This window comes from Herpailurus yagouaroundi, unplaced genomic scaffold, assembly GCF_014898765.1.
Source record: "Herpailurus yagouaroundi ecotype Mexico unplaced genomic scaffold, PumYag 163, whole genome shotgun sequence".
Taxonomy (NCBI): Eukaryota; Metazoa; Chordata; class Mammalia; order Carnivora; family Felidae; genus Herpailurus; species Herpailurus yagouaroundi.
This window is the reverse complement of record NW_024412404.1, coordinates 42,483,891-42,500,593: the sequence shown is the minus strand read 5'-3', so window position 1 is coordinate 42,500,593 and position 16,703 is coordinate 42,483,891. Positions and strand designations below refer to the sequence as shown.

General features: G+C 48.9%; 1 protein-coding gene across 6 annotated transcripts in view; it reads left to right on the top strand.

Moving 5' to 3' along the window:
• The window catches only part of SH3PXD2A (SH3 and PX domains 2A), a 243,574-nt gene that overhangs the window by 19,976 nt on the left and 206,895 nt on the right, over positions 1-16,703 (top strand). For 2 of the 6 annotated variants that reach the window (XM_040486336.1, XM_040486337.1), the window contains exon 2: positions 7,295-7,388. The exons of the other annotated variants lie outside the window; for them this stretch is intronic. The gene's annotated coding sequence lies outside the window, so the exon portion shown is untranslated. The remainder of the gene's footprint in view (positions 1-7,294; positions 7,389-16,703) is intronic. 6 annotated transcript variants of the gene reach the window in all.

Sequence of the window (16,703 nt, the reverse complement as noted above, 5' to 3'; positions counted from 1 at the left end):
TCTCCCCACCCTGTGTAGCATGTGGATTTTCTCCCCGCCATAGCACCTTGAAACTGGCTGAGGCTGGGTCTTGTAGGAAAATGTTGAACTTGCTTGTGGTTTATTCCCGTTACTTCCTCTGGCCTGGTCAGTGACTTGGGGGAAGGGTGGAAACTGTGCAAAGCCTTTACTGATCCCAGAGTCCCCCAGAGACTCTCTTTCCGGGAGGGGATGGGGAGAGAGGATAAAAGAATCTTTATTTGTTTTTAATGTTGACTAACTCCCCAGCCCCCTTACCAAGTTCTGGTGAAAGTTGCCGGGCTCCTGGTCAGCTTCTTCCCTCGAGAAGCAGGGTCATGGGACTTCTCTCTTGGGGACAGCTGATGGGGAAGTTGCCAGAGTGCTCTGGAGGAGGGCTCTGCATGTGGAGCCAGATTGTGTTTGTCTCCTCTAGCTAGAGCTGGACCACTGCACAACTGGTGAGTCTGTGAGGGGGTGTTGAGCTGCAAGTAATAAAATCACACCTGAAACTCTCCTAAACCGTATGGAAATGTATCATCTTACCTTCAATGCAGTTCCCATGCAGGTAGCAAGAAATTATAATTTCTAAAACCTATCCCCCATTAATGAACATTTGGGTTGTGTCCAACTTTTTTTTTCTTTTTTGCTATTGTAAACAGTGCTGCCCTAAACATGCATATACATTTTTTTGGGAATTGCGGCTACTATTTTTGGAGGATAAATTATTGAAGAGACATTGATGGGTAAGAGAATTTGGGGTTTATGTTGGGTAGGTCAGTCCACATTTAATCCATTCTCCTATTCCATCTGTATCTAAATCCTTACAATGAGAAGTGATGTTTACAATGAAGGCCCTCGTGGATTCCTGATGTTTGTGGAATCAATTCAAGAATATTGTTATTATCTTGCATTTTTTTCCAACCTATGGTTGGGTATCAGGCTAAAATAATATTTAAAAACAAAAAATGCAACATAAAGGACTTTCTAAGCATAATATTTGGTATATTCTATACCCTTGAGTGTAGTTAGTGGTTTTGTTCAAGAGATTACGCGCTTCCCCGTTGGAAAGTACGGGATTAAAAGTCTTAACAATACCAAGTGTTGGTTAGACTATGGGGAAGTGGGAACGCGGTTATGCTGCTGGTGGAATTGTTACTTGGTTCAACCACTTGGGAAAAGAATTTAGCAATATTTAAATTACTAAGTTTAGTAATTTAATAAAGTTGAAAGTGTGCATATCCTGTGACCTAGTAGTTCCACTGCTAGGTGGATACCCTAGACTCAGGGTCTAGAGAAACTCTCCCAAATGCACACAGAAAGACATGTGCGAGGATTTTTATTGCTGTGTATTTATAAGAGTGAAAATTGGCATAACGGTCAGGACGGGATGGGTTACGCTACCAGAACAAACAGCCCTGAAGTTTTATTTCTTGCTTATACTCCCTGTCCTTTGGAAGGAATAGGGATCTCTGCTCATTGTAGGCAATTCGGGTCTGAGGCTGACAAAGGCTTCAGAGTGTTTGCACAGTCTCTCGGGCAGGGAAAGGGAGTGCAGCAGTGTCTGGCAGTGGCTATTATTATTATCATTATTATTATTTAAGTATATTTTTATTTTGAGAGTGAGAGAGTGAATGCAGCGGAGGGGCAGAGAGAGAGGGAGAGAGAATCCCAAGCAGGCTCCACATCATCAGTGCAGAGCCCAAGGCAGGGCTTGAACCCATGAGCCATGAGATCATGACCCAAGCCGAAATCAAGAGGTGGATGCTTAACCGACCGAGCCACCCAGACACCCCAGTGGCAATTGAATACTTCTCTCCGTGGAACATTATTAAGCCACAAAAAGGAATGGAGCACTAATTCGTACTTCAGCGTGGATGAACCTGGAAAACAGTATGCTAATTGAAAGAAGCCAGACACAAGAGACCACGTAGTGTGTGATTCTACTAATATGAAATGCCCAGAGTAGACAAATCCAGAGAAACAGAAAGTAGATCAGTAGTCTCCAGAGGTTGGGGGTAAAGGGGAATGAGATATGACTGCTAATGGTTATGCAGTTTCTTTTTGGGATGATGAAGGTATTCAGCAAGTAGGTAGTGGCGATGGTCACATAACTCTGCGAATGTACTAAAAATACCGAATTATACACTTTTCAAATGGTGAATTTAATGGTATATGGATTATATACTTCAGTTTAAAAAAAAATACATCTGCAAGCAACACATTTTACTGGCCAAAAAATCTGGTCACACCCAGCTTCAAGTTGTCGAGAGGAAACACGGTCCTACTATGTGCCTGGGATGAGATATTCCAGAGACCTGGAATATTCTGTGAATTTCGACTGGAAATTTGGAATAACACAAATACAGGAGAAGAGGATAGATAAAGAAGTATGGTGTGCAGGAGTCTTTCCTTACCTGGAGTTTCTCTTACTGTGGATTCAGTTACTTGAAGTTAACTGTAGGAGATGGAGATGATCCTCCTTCCGACATAAGATCAGAAGGTCAGTAAGTATTGTAACATCACGTCACAATGAGTACCTCATTCACCTCACTTCATCTCACCATGTAAGCATTTTCTCATCTCACATCATGAGAAGGGTGAGTACAGTACAATAAGATATTTTCAGAGAGAGACCACATTCACATAACTTTTACAGGCGAACCTTGGAGATATTGTAGGTTTGGTTCCAGACCACAGCAATAAGCAAAGATCTCAATAAAGTGAGTCAAATGAATGTTTGGGTTTTCCAGTGCGTGTAAAAGTTACATTGACATTATATTGTAGTCTATTAAGTGTGCAATAGCATTATGTCTAAAAAAAAAAAAAACCAATGTATGTACCTTAATTTAAAAATATTGCTAAAAAATGCTAAACATCATCCAAGCTTTTAGCGAGCATAATCACTGATCACAGATAATATCACATAACAAATTTAATAATATAATAATAATAATAATAATAATGAAAAGTTTAAAATATTGTGAGAATTACCAAAATGTGACACAGAGACATGAAGTGAGCAAATGCTATTGGAAGGCTCCAGGCTCTGAGCTGTCAGCACAGAGCCCAACGCGGGTCTCAAACTCATGAACCATGATATGACCTGAACTGAAGTCAGACGCTTAGCCGACTAAGCCACCCAGGCATCCCCTAAAAATTTTCCAAGTAAAAACACAATAACACAATTTCAAAATTTAAAAAGTAACTTAATAAAAATTAAAAATATAAAAAGAAAGCTCAGGACCAGGTGTCTTGGTTCTTTGGTACAGAAGTCTGGCCTAATTCTGAATTTGGAAAGGTTTCAAAAAAGGCAGGAGCATCTGAGCGTAGGTTTGATTACAGCACAGAATTTGATTGAGTGACCCTTGAAATAGCAGAGGTGGTAATTAGATGCAAATTCACCCTTTGAGTGAGCCCCAACTGGGAATGGAGCTTACCTGTTCAATGCCTTGGTGGAGTTTATTGTACATTAGGAAGACTGTAGCGTCAAGAGGGTTCTGGTTGCTTCCTTTGGAGTAGACCTCACTGCTGCTGCACCTGGCTTTCTTCACACTACTTCAGCCACCATTCCAGCCCAGGCCTTCAGCCCTGGACCCTAGGAGCTCCCAAATGGCTTATAGTCCCAACTCCTAATCATCCTGGCCCGTGCCACAGTTAACATCTCTTGGTATTGCTTTGGTTGGGTCACTTTCTTGTTTAAAAACCCTCAGTGGCGGGGTGTCTGGGTGGCTCAGTCCGACTTAGGCTCAGATCGTGATCTCACGGTTCGTGGGTTTGAGCCCCGCATCAGGCTCTGCGCTGAGAGCTCAGAGCCTGGAGCCTGCTTCAGATTCTGTGTCTCCCCCTCTCTCTGCCCCTGCCCTGCTCATGCTGCCTCTCTCTCTCTGTGTCAAAAATAAACATTACAAAAAATTATTAAAAAAAAAAAAAACCCTCAGTGGCTCCATATTGCTTGACAAATTAGCCTCTGCTAGGAAATTAGGGCTTCAGTGGGATGGAAGGACTGGATGGGGTAGTGGGGATTAACACCAAGACTGAGTCCTTGTCCTTGTAGAACCACAGGGTAAGAGAGAGGCCCCCACATGGGTGGCTAAATAGTATGATGTGAATTCTCTGTGGAGATACAAAAGCAGATGTGTGCATGAGTGAATGTGCATGTGTATGCACCCGTGAGCATGTGTTTGTCTGTTTTAATGGATGGCTTACTATGTGCCTGGCACTGTTGAGTGCTTTTTGAAAACTGTCTCATTTAGTCCCTACAACCACTGTGTGAAGTAGATATTAACTCATCCCCATCAAACCAAAGAAGAAAGAGTCTTAGCCAGGGTGTTAGAACCCGCGATTGGTGGGGCTGGGAGTCAGAGCCAGGCACCCTTGTCTTCCGGGCTTGTGCTCTTAATCCTTGGGGTACTAAAGGAGGAAGGAGGGAAAGACAAGGTCTCCCTGGGGAGGCAGCGATAGAGCAGGTGACAGCTGATGGGGAGCAGAGAGGAGCCCCAGCGTGGGAACTTGGGGCATGGGGAGAGACTGGGGTATGAGTAAAGCTGGGCTGAGGTACAGGGCTGGAATGTCCTGCTGCGAGTTCAGACTTCCCTGCAAGCACGTGGAGGCCCTGGAGGTGTTGCTTGACATGACCCAGGGTGTGTTTAAAGATGCAGCCCCACACGAGGTGCAACGGATCGATTAGACTCCAGAGACGGGAGAAACCTGGAAGACCAGTTGGGAGGCGATGGCAGTGCGGTGCAGCCTCGGCTGACGTGTGGCTCAGGTTCTCAATTCAGCAAGGAGGGTCAAAATTACCTTGGAACGTCTCTTAAATTGCCCATCCAGTTCAGTGTCAAGGGCGCTTTGTACGCGAATCTGTGTAGCATGAGAACCACCAAACTGGCATAAAAGAGAAATAAAAGACAAGTCAGTGTCGGTGTCTGGCGTCCAGACCAGTCCACCTGCAGTGTAACAGGGGAGGATGGGGTGCTAGCTGTGTGGCTGCTTTCAAGACCTACTCCGTTATGCTCCAAGATTAAGCCTCTGTAAACTGCAGCCTCACTAGGGGATTTGTAGTCAGGAGGATGGACCCAGAGAGTGAAGTTAGCACCAGAAGGATGTGATTCCACTGCAGCTACAAGGGGAAATTTGGCTCCCTGGCGCTTGTCTGTGCTGGTTTTCCGCTACTTCTTATCATCTCTGTTACCTCCTTCGACAACCCTTTCCTACTTCCCAAAGATGTTTTCCCAAGCTCTGTCCAATAACTCATCTTTGTGCTTCCATTTCTTCTCTCTGAGCTCTGGTTCTGGACCTTCTTTTCCACTTAATCTCTGACCACTGGGCAGACTTGTGTCTCTAGCAGGAACTTCTGTCCCCAGCCAGCCAGCATCTTCTCACTAAGGGCAGTTCCTCCCTCCCTCCCCACTTTCCTCTACTCCCTGACTCCCTGGTATTTAAATTAACAGCACTACCATTTTTTCGAGTCGCTAGAGTCAAAACCCAGGAGTGACTTTTGACTTCTCCTCCCCCTGATGTTCATTTGTATTGTGTGTTCTGTTGATGGGTGGTTTCCACATCTGCTGGGAAGCTGGCGATGAAATCCCTCCTTAGGGCTCGCCTGCCCTAAGCCTGGAGGCTGATTCCATATTCAGTGAGCTTGGCATGGGAGTGGGACCCAAAGTTCATGTCTTTTTCAAAGCTTTCCAAGAGCTTCTGAAGATGAGCCCAGTGCTGGGGGGTGAGTGCCCAGCGCCTGCTTCCGCCCAGTCTCGTGGGTCCATTAGGTTGTCATCTCCACTTTGCACCCCTCTCCCCATCACAACAATCCCAGGCCACGTGGCAGCCTAGACGGGCTTCTGCAGGGCACCACAGACAGCCTGGACCAGAGCAATCACCTTTGGGTCACTCAGCGTCTCTCTCTGCACCTTTTCCCTGGCAGTTTTTACTGCCTGGGACACGTTCCTCACGTGTTAAAACCCCTCACGGCTCATCTCAGATGTGTCTTATAAAGGGCCTTCCAGACCCATCCGAGGCAGACAGGCTTCCTCCACTCCTACCTTGTAATAATTACTGGTGTATGTGTTTGTTTCCTTGGCAAGGTTAATTGAGCAGGCATGTGTGAGGCACCGTCCCAGACATGCGGGATAAGGAGAGGATAGCCACGGTCCTCTTCTTGAGTCCCAGGCAACTTACTAGATGACAAGCTCCTTAAGACCAGGGCTGTGGTGGACCTTGAGTGTAACACTCCATCAGTGTTTGCTGATCTTGCCCTGTCTGTGTCCTTTCCCTCCCCAAAGAGTACATCCCATGCTAGTTTTTCAGATTCCAGGTGTAGCAAGTTAATTTCATCATATTTTTCAATTTGTGACATCGCTATTGCAAAGCCCATCTCCTGTTTTATTTTTATTTTTCTCCTTCATCCCTAATCCCCACTCCTATCTTTTTTCCCCCTTATACATCCATCCAGCCTGTTTAATATAAACCCGTGTATCCTTAGAAAATAGGTTGTGTTGGTTGTGTCTGTGTAATCTACATGTGTATTGTGCCGTTGATTTTATTTGATAAATTCCCTTTTTACTCCATACTATGATTATGAGATCTGTTTCCATTGTTGTATGCCTCTGCTGTATTGCTTCTGACTGCTGCCTAGTGTTCCGTGCTTGCCTCTACCACATGTTACTTATTTGCTTCCCCTCTTAATGGACACTGAGGTTGCCTCCAACACTCCCCAGTGCAGGCATTGCTGCAGCCCTTACAAATGACAGACACTTCCCCAGCGTGTGTACCCAGGAGTGGGATTGCTAGAGCACAGGGTAGGCACACACAGACTGAGTTTAAGCAAATACTACCATATTGCTTCCAGAACATCTATACCGTTTATACACCTACCAGCAATGAACCAGGGTTCTCATCCTTCTACCACCCTCATCAACACTTGGTATTATCCAGAAGTCTTAGTCATTTCCCTTTATCCCTTCCAGAGAGGACCTTCGAGGCTGTTGACGCTTCTCTCCAAGGACCCGTCCAACCTAAGTTGGAAGACAGTGAATATTAATGTCTTTGTATTATTCCTTCCTGGCCTGGCTTCCTTGACTGGAATGAAAGTTCTTTTTATAATTCCCTACCCAGTTCTCACTAATGGGACTGGAAACCTAAAACCTTCCTTCATTATCTTAAGAACTCAGCTAGCTTTTCAAAACTAAACCTCCTTTGTTTTTCAACTTAATCTGAAGTAAGCCCCTCTTATCTTGTTTCCCCCCCTTTGCTCAAGCCTCGAACCCTCACTGGCCATTCTTGTGTTTTACTCCAGGAATGGCCCTTGAAAGGCATTACTTCACCTGCATCTGCAGTTGGGGCTGGGGCTGCAGACCTTCCCCGGATGTTACGCCCATCACAGAAGCCAGGTTTGGGATTTAGCTCTGTTTAAATTGTGGCCTGTAGCCTTGTTGGCAAACGGAAATAAGTTGGGCTTGTTTGCTGGGGATAATTATAGGAAAAAGCATCCAATGTAATACTATCCAAATTTTGGCTTGAACTGTTCAACTGCTAATGAATCATAACTATTCCATGACACCTATGCTGTGGGATGGACTGTTACTGAAGTCCTACACCTTGCCTCGTTCCAGCACGGCATAAACGTGGCTTGAGGTCCTATGTTAGATTCATGTTACCTGTTTGCTTGACTTCTCCAATTCCACTGTGAGCTCTGGGAGGGCAGCAATGAGGGCCTTCCTTGTCTTTCTTCTTGGTGGGGTCTGTCCCCCCTCTCCACCCTCCCCTGCCTTCCTCCACGGAGCTTTGCACTTAGCAGGTGCTCAGTAAATACTTGTTGGGGGGCTGACACAGGATTACATGTTAATCCATCATCTTCAAAGGCTAGAACCAGACCTATTTAAAAAAACAAACAATCCTTCCTTTTAAAAGTGGCATTACCTTCTTACCCTCACATATGTTCATTTTAGTCTCATTTATTGCTTTTCGGGATGGGGGTTCTTGGGAGAGTAACCCGGAGAGCCTCTTTAACTTAAAAGAGACATAATAAATTATGCCCTTTAGAGAAGACTGGTTGCCTGTGTGTGTCCCAGAAGTGGGTTGGGAGCACAACATTCTAGATGGTTCCTCTGCTCTCCCCCTACCCCCACCTACAGGGCTGGCTGCCCATAGCCATGTGTGGTATCCTACAGATCGCCATTAAATAAACAGTTCCTTGAAAACACAACATAAGAAAAAAAGTACTGTCTATGTATTGTATCAAGAGACCTAAATATTATGGAAAAGGCCAAATATTTCCACTGTGTTAAGAAAATAAGAACCCGGCAGCATGGAACTTCCCACTCAGTGGGCAAAAGATGTGGTGGAGACTTCAAAAGGGGGAAGAACTATCTAGACAGCATGAGCTGTAACGGGTGACTGCACCACTGAGGAAAGAAAGTGTGTGTGTATTCCATATGTGGCGGCAGATGCTGTGACGGCACCCTTCACCTAGGAAGTAAATTAATGCACGGGTATATGCATGGCTCACCCAAGCAACGGTCCAACTGTGACTTGGGCTGGTGGGGAGCTGGGGATGGGCGAGGAAGTGCAGGGCAGAAACACTCTTTGTTCTCACAAGACCCAACAGGCAGAGTCGCAGGAAGAGACACTTCATCCTCTGCCTTAAATGAAGATAGACACTTGCATTGAATAGCCCATTGGCTGCAGCAGTGGCCCTGCCCTTGGGCTCCGGGCAGCCTCTCAGCCCGGGAGGGGCCCCCTGCCCCTGAAGTGGAATATCTGAGTGATGAGATGCATTCTGGCTTCTCCAACCTACCTCTCTTGGCCAGGTTGAGCTCTCGAAGCTGGGAAAGCTGGAAGGCCAGGCAGCCTGACTTTAATTGGAGACCAGGAATCATCTTGCTTTTATTAAAATGTTAGGCTGGGTTATCTCAGGGCCTCCCCCCAGGGAGGGCGATGCTTCAAAGCTGACCAAGTTCTGAGCTGCTGGCCTGCCGGCTTTAATGAGCTGGGGGAAGCTCGTTTGAGGAGTGGCAGTAAAATCGCTCACCGGACTTGCAACGTGAGAATGTTGTTCTTAGACCTGAGAATGTTGTCCATGAATCATCAGGAAGAACTCCCAGGTGTGGAGAATGGCCTCTTGTTCCTTCAGCGGACTTGGGACCTGGTGCTGTCCCTACCTCACTAGCTCTCTGTCCTTAGCACTAACTTCCCCTTGCTACTGACTGTGACTACCTAGGTGAGGAGGTATCAGCCTGGCTGCTCCCGTCTTACTCCAAATGGAGAAACAGAGGTCTGTAGCATCTTGTTAGGAAGACTGCCTTCCCTCACTCCCCAAAGAATTGCCAGTGCCCTTGTGCACTCTGCGGGGCCCAGCCAGGGTGGTGACCACGGTCTCTAGCATGTGTTGAATTCTTTGCCAGGGACTGTGCAAAAACTCTGTACGCATAAGCCTTCACTTAAGCCTCACACCAGACCCTCTACAACACAGGACTGTTACCATCCACTCTTGTTATCTGCATTTTACAGACAAGAAAACAGAGGCTCCAGCGGGCACAGGAATATTTGCCCACGGTCACATGAGACAGTGTGTGACAGACCTAGACCTAGAATTCAGTCCTGGGCCCATGCTTTTCCACACTGCCCTCTCTCTCCAAGGACTATGCAGAGGTGACCCTCAAAAACCTCACAGTTTAGGGTTAAAGAGAACACTTCCTCGTGTGGAAAGATAATTCTCAGGTCCCGCAGAATTAGGTACCAGAAAATCTGTGTGCCAGGCTCTATGCTACAGGTTTTGTATCCATGACCCCTTTCAGTTTTCATAGCGACTCTGTGAGGTTCATTTTACAAATACAGGACTGAGGCTCAGATTGGTTATGTTGCTTGCCCAGCACCAGGCAGCTTATGTATAGGTGGTGAAGCTGGGCTTGAACTCACGTGTCTAATTCCAAAGCACATTGTCTTTGCCCACTCCCACCATAGAGGCTCCATTTTAGTAGAGTGGTCAGAGGGAAGGGCCTTGAAGGGGGGTAGGAGGTGAGAAGGGAGATAGGAAGCAGTGAGCATTCTGGGCTGGGGGAAGCAGAAGATGAGGGCCCAAGGAACTGCAGGCATTCTGTCCGCCCCTCCCCTGAGTGAGTGAGTGGCCCAGGCTTCATTTGCCACCGCCCCAAAGCCATCACTTTCATGATACAGCTGATGACATATAGTAGCTGCCGAGGGCCAAGTTTCCTTGGTTCTAGGGAGGTGATGCCCCCTTCCTGCCCCTCCTCCACCCGCAGCCCCCTGGGTAATTCATTAGATGTGGTCATCTGCAATGGGTGTGGACCTGTCAGGATGACAGATTAGCCACAGGACATCTTTGGAAGGAACAGGATTCATCCCTTGGTCACTTCTGCACTCTCCGCTTCTCCCTACCTCCTGCCCCCCAGCCTCCTCTGAGCAGCATCTCCTGGTTACCCAATGGTGACCATGCAAGCCCCTTGCACTCGATCAGCTGTGCTGGCTTTGTGAAAAGCCTACCAATGTCCACTTTCTCAAGTGATCTTCTTTCATTCATGCAATGAAAAGGACCCACCGGGTGCCAAGCTCCATGTCAGGTGCCGCAGGTTCCTGAGTGAATCAAAACAATTCTATTCCTGGAGAGGAGATACTTACAGACTGGCTGGGACAACCGGCATTAACGAGGGTGGCCTGTAGCTATCTGCCTGAAATCAGGAACTGCCTGGAAAGGAACAGGATGCTCTGAAGCATGAACAGGAGGCAGCTCAGCAGATTTGGAAGGAGAGAGAAGGGTATTCCAGGCAGAAGGAGCAGCATTTGGCAAAGGCTCAGTGGTGGGAGGGAGCCAGGTGTTTTGGGATCTTTGCCACAACCCCATGAAGGCAGCTCCCTATTCTTATTGTGATATCATTTGATAGGTAGTTAGGGTGGGATGTAGGTATGCCCCTGTCTCCTGAACTTCGGGGCAGCGCCTGCTTTGTGGGTAGACTCTGGACAGAAGCGGGCCTGAGTTGCTGCTGGGTTCCAAAAAGTGGCTGGGGCCCCGGCAGGAATTGTGCTCACTAGAGGAAGAGATCCTGGGACTGGGGGCCAATTCCACCAAAATCCTGGGTCTTCTATCTGTTTCCCAAGGTCAGCTGTGTTTCTGGTCTAATTACAGGGAGGATCTTGGGAGCCCACCGGTAGCCTGGGATTGAGCTCTGGGCTCAGCCCCCAGAAAGTACATCACCAAGTAGAGCCTTCTTTAAAAACACCTGAGAGGCAGCATGGTTGGAGTTCAACATACCTGGCCTTGCATCTGGGTTTCTATCTGTGACCGTAGGCAAGTCATGTGACCTCTGGGACCCAAGGTGCCCTTACTTGCCAAATGGGAGTGACAATATCACTGATGTGCCTTTATGCCTGAAATGCCCAGCCAGGAGTCTAGCACGTGGTGAGCCCCGAGCAAATGTAGGCCTCTTTATTAGCTGGATTTCATGAAACTCTAGGTGTGCAAAACAGGTCAGTTTATGATTTGTTTAATCTACAAGAGGATTTCTTGTTTTGTGAAAAAACTTTATGATTCTCTTGTATCGAGAGCTCCTCTTATACTTTGAAAAATAGAAGTGTTATATGCAACTGTGATTTACCCAGGAGCACTGCTGTTCTCCATACAGAAATAAGCTAAGCATGTCAGTGTTGACCTGAAGAAAAGTCTCTAGGCGTGTGCCACAGGGCTCTGTTCTCTGACTCTGACCAAAAATGTTTGTCAATGACTTGGAATTTTTGATGTCATCCTGCTCACATTTATAGGTGACACAGGAGGAAGGAGAGAGGGTGCTTCAGACAACAAGCCAGCTTCCAAAACTACCTTGAAGACTGGACTTGAGTAGGCATCAGTATAATGGGTTTTTATCCAAGAAATCAGTGGTTCAAGTTCAGGCAGCAGGAGGTCGGTTTTCATGGAAGCAGGAGTGTGAGGTGTCTGGGTTTGGGTTGTGGGGCAGCTCAGTGGAAGTCAGCAGTATGAGGCACTCTCCACACACCGCGGGCATGCATCCACAGAGTTCACATTTCTTAGAACACGCTCACAGATGTTCAGGGTGTAGGAAGTTTAGAGGGAGGGGAGGTGGGCGGAGCCTACTTCCCTCTATGCTGTCCGGCCGGCCCCGTCTGCACCTGGAAGGGTAGGGCAGGCTCCGGTGCACACTGTGTCCGAGCAGGGTACCAGGAAGGCAGCCTGGATGGTGGGAGACCCAGGACTGGTCACGGGTAGCAGCAGGGGGAAGTAGGAAGGCTAGCCTGGAGCAGAGGAAGCACTGGGAGAGCGGGTGTGAAATGCCCTCCTTTAGGAGAGTTTGCTCTGTTCTCTGTGGCCCAGGGGCAGAGCTAGTGGGTATGGGCAGGGGTGCGCAGGAAGTAGATTCAGATCAACATAAGGAAGAATGTTCTGATGGTCAGATGCCCAGAGATTGAATGAATTGCCTTTCCTGTGACCTCCCCATCACCACTGGATATATGCAAGCATGGGGCAGGGCTCAGTGACCTTTTAGGTTCCTTTTTGGTTCTGAGAGTCTGGTTCTCTTGTTCTCTGGTTGGCCAATACTGGTCCTTTCCAATTGTGGTTAAAATTCAGAGAACATTGCTCTTGTTCCCTCAGTTCCTCTGTTGAGACTTCCATTCACGTCGAGGGGATATTGTCAGGGCCTGGGGGTGGGGACAGAGTGGTGGTCCCCCTACTAGCAGCCTGTTCTCAGCCTTGCTGAATGTTTGCTTGATACCCCAGACCTCCTCCAGAACCTGAGCGCTTGTAGGCCCAAAGTCACAGAGCCCACGGTGACTGAGCTAGACACAAAGCCCAGCCTCTGAGTTTAAATCACCTCCCCCTCCCAGCTGACCAGCCTGTATGTATGTGGGAAGCTAGGGTTGCCGGCAGCCAGGGCTGAGCTCTGGCCTGCCACAGCTTTCCTCCATTAAACCTCCCCCAGCCATGGGAAAGCCCAGAAAACAGAGAATGTTAAAAGTGGAGGGCGATGCCTGTGGCTATATCCCCACCCTGCCCTTTAACTTGTCTTCACATTTTAAAGACGAGGAAACTGAGGCCCAAAGGGGTGAGAGAAGTTGGTCACAGCCACTGACAGAACCAAACTCCATGCTTGCCCTCTCTCCCCTCAGCACTCAGAGAAACTGGATGTTTCCTCTGTCCTCTGCAGGATTCTGCAGAAGGACGAGGGCGTGTGGTCCTGGAGGGTCAACGGGTGAGAGGTCGCCAAGGAGAGTGCCACATCGGGCATATTCCACAAGGTTTCAAGCTTTCAGAATAGCCTGACAAGCCTGTGAGTTTCTTCCGAGAGCCTGGACAGTGGCCACCAGCTGGCAGAGGACAGCATGAGGGAGCACTCTTGGATGGGGGCATTGGGGTATAGGTAGTGACATGTCTTTTCTCATCACTTCGGTAGTGAGTGAGGCCTTGGCACGCTGACTGGCCTTGCTTGGCTGTCCCAGCGGAGACCTGCCTCCACTACCTCCTTCCCTCAGCTCAGCCTCCCCTGCGGGCTCCTCCCTGCCTCCCTTTCCCCTGGGCTTCCCAGGCTCCCTCAGCTTTCCAGGAGTCAGGGAGGTATAATATAAGGCCCAAGGCTGTGCCACAAGCTGGAAAGAACACAGAGGTTGGAATCCAAGGCTACCACATCCTGGCTGTGTGACCTTAGGTGAGTCCCTCACCCTCTCAGAACCTTGTATAAAATGGAGGCACTCCTCGCGCCTGTGCACAGGGTTTGTGTCTGTGTTTTTCCCGGAGCTCGTGTATGTGTGGCCGCCTCCAGCAGAGAGCCTGCTTGGAGTTTGCTAGGATGGCTTCTGTCCCTTCCTCAGGTGCCATGAAACTTGTGGTGCTCTGTGAGTTGGGCAACCAGCACCAGGATCCCAGCCCTTTGAGGGAAGGGGTTAAAACCAGATGGCTAAAAGCCAGGGTACAGGAATGGCACCTTCCTAGACAAAGCCAGCACTGCCTTAAGAGTATTTATGCAAAAAAGGATGGATTCTTCTGCACCTTGTTCTTCTCCCTTGATTCAACCAAGTTCCTATGGGCCAACCTAGATGCTCTTGCTCTTGGGGTAGTTGCAAAGAATTTAATTCCGAGGATATCCTGGAACAGTTTGATGGATACTGCCCTGAACATACAACTTAACACACTTTTGTGAGTTTATCCCTAGGATACATTTCTGGCAGGGGAGTTGGTGGGTCACAGAGGTTGCATTTCTCATTTCAATATACATTGGCAAATGGCCCTCCTAGAAGAATTCAGGCTCCTCCTACAGCATATGAGTCATATCTGCTCCTCATAGCTTCATCAGCACTGGGACTCCCCACACTTGAATGTTTTGCCATTCAGCTAAAAAAAAAAATAATGTCTTAAAGCTCTAATTTCTTTTTTCATTTACAGATGGGGTTGGGTATATGTTCATGGATGGATTGGCCATTTGTCTTTCTTTTTTGGTAAATGCCCATTTAAAATTTTTCTGTTGGGCGGTTCAACTCATGACTCTGGGCTTAAAGGGTTGTTCCCTGCGGAGGTGGGACGGTCTCTAACAGGGCTTGGCATTTAGATCAGTTTCTACCAGGGTTGTGCGTTGGCAGTGAGTCTCTTTGCCCCCCACCAAGGGGCTGCCCTGGGTTTGCTCTGAGCTTCCTGGTGTGCTCACTGTTAACAGGTGTGGTAGTGAGGCTCTCCACTCCATCCCAATGCTGGGCAGTACATCAGGGCAGAGAGCATGTGATCGAATGGCTGGGCAAGGGGCTTGGTGTTGGACCCGCTGCTTCTGTGTTCGGGGGAGTGGGGTGCATGGCAGGATGCCAGGGAATAATACGTGTGTGTATGCAGATGCATGAGAGCTCCAGAATTTCTGGGGCGGGGCTTGGGCCACTGGGGGTTACATCTGCATGGGAAGCACCCCATTAGAGAGTATATTCAAAATAAATTCACTGAAGTTGCTTTTGTGCATATAGATATAGTCAACAGAAAAGTTCACTTGTCTCCTACCCAGAGTAAATAACTATAAAAATAAATAAGGAGGATGAAATCAGTAATAAAATAATAATAGATTTACCACTCGTACTCAGAGCCGGCCAAGGGCGGTTGTGGAGGCAGGACTGCACCCTTTGGCAATACCACAGAGGGAAGCCAGCAAATTAAAGGAACGAACTGCCGCACGTTGGGTGTTTGCTGCCGGCCAGGCCCGTGCTGAGCACTTTGCAGGCATCTTCCCATTTAATCCTCACTCAGACCGTCCAAAGCAGTTTGCTCAGTTTATAGGCGAGGAAATGGAGGCTCAGAGGAATTAGATAATTTGTGCAAAATCTTACACCAAATAAGAGGCAAAGCTAGCGTCTGATACCGGCATCCGTTGGACACCACACATTGGGCTTCCCTGTCTTTTCTCCCTGGGCCCTGACCCCTTGGTTAAAGCTGGAGGGAGAGTCCACGCATAGGGTGGAAGATGGGGGCTGCGGTGTCTGGCTGAACGTCCCAACCTCCCAGCCCCCCTCTGCAGCCCAGCTGGCATCTCAGAAGACAGGGCTAAGAGGGGCGGGCCCTGATTTGGGGCTCTGGTGTGTGGCCTGGGAGGGCTGGAATCTATAGCTCACGCCTCTCCCTGCATGGGCCTGGGTGTGAGTGAAGATGTGGGGAGGGGGCCTGCTCCCTGGAGGTGGGCTCTGGCCAAGTGAAACAGGCTGAGGTCAGAGGGAGGGGGCCACCCTCCCCCAGGGAATGCCTGGATGACGTGACTTTGGGGGGCGCTGGGGGAGGAGGCCGGCTGTATGTTTCTCGTCTCACCTCCAAGCCTGGGCCAGATGGGGAATCGGTGTGGGAAGCCGCGCCAGATGCAGCCTCTGGCAGGCTTCCCTGGGCGCTGTGCACGGCTCTTCTCCAGCCAGCTTGGCAGGTCCCTCCTCCTCCTCCCTGAGGGGACCTAGGAGCAAATGACATCCTGGAGTTGGCTGTGGCAGGGAAGAGGGTCTCCTCTGGCCTTGCAGCAGGAAGGGGCAGGGAGAAGCGGGTTAGGGGCCCAGAAGATGTGACCTGTACTCCCCTCCCTCGTTTCAAATGGCTCTGGATTCTGAGCCAAGTTTGGGGGAGGGAGGGGAGGTTTATAAGGTTTGCTCTCAGATCCGGACCAGGGGAGTGATTTGAGCATAAAACAAAGCCTCGGCCTTCTAGTGCTTGGTCCCTCTCCTTTTCCAAAAGTTGCTTACACCTCGTCTGCAATGAATGTCTCTACGTGTCAGCCGTTCTTTGCTCTGCCCGGCAGCGAGCAGCACAGCACCCCGTGCACTGCCAGGAACTGGGGTCCCCCCGCTCTCAGCCCTGAGATCTGTTTCAGTCATTCCACTGCATCCTGACTGTGGCCCATCTGGCGTCCCCTGGACATGTCTGGAGATTTCTCAGCCTCCAAATGTCCCCTCTCCCCTTACTGGACCCCATGCCTTTCCCTACCCTCGTTCTCTCATGACCAGCCTGACCTCACCTTCATGCCCCTCCTCTCCCAGGCCCCCTTCTGTTCCTTCTGGGCTTCTTCACCCTCATCTCTTCCTTCTTAGATCTTCTCCGGGCCCCTTCTTCCCTCCCTCTCCAGCCCCAAACCACTCCAGGTTGCCCACCTGAGAAACACTTTGGCTGTGACCTCTGCTTCTCTGCCCCCCTCCTTTCCTGCTCTCCTCAGCCTTCGTCATTCCCTCGAGCC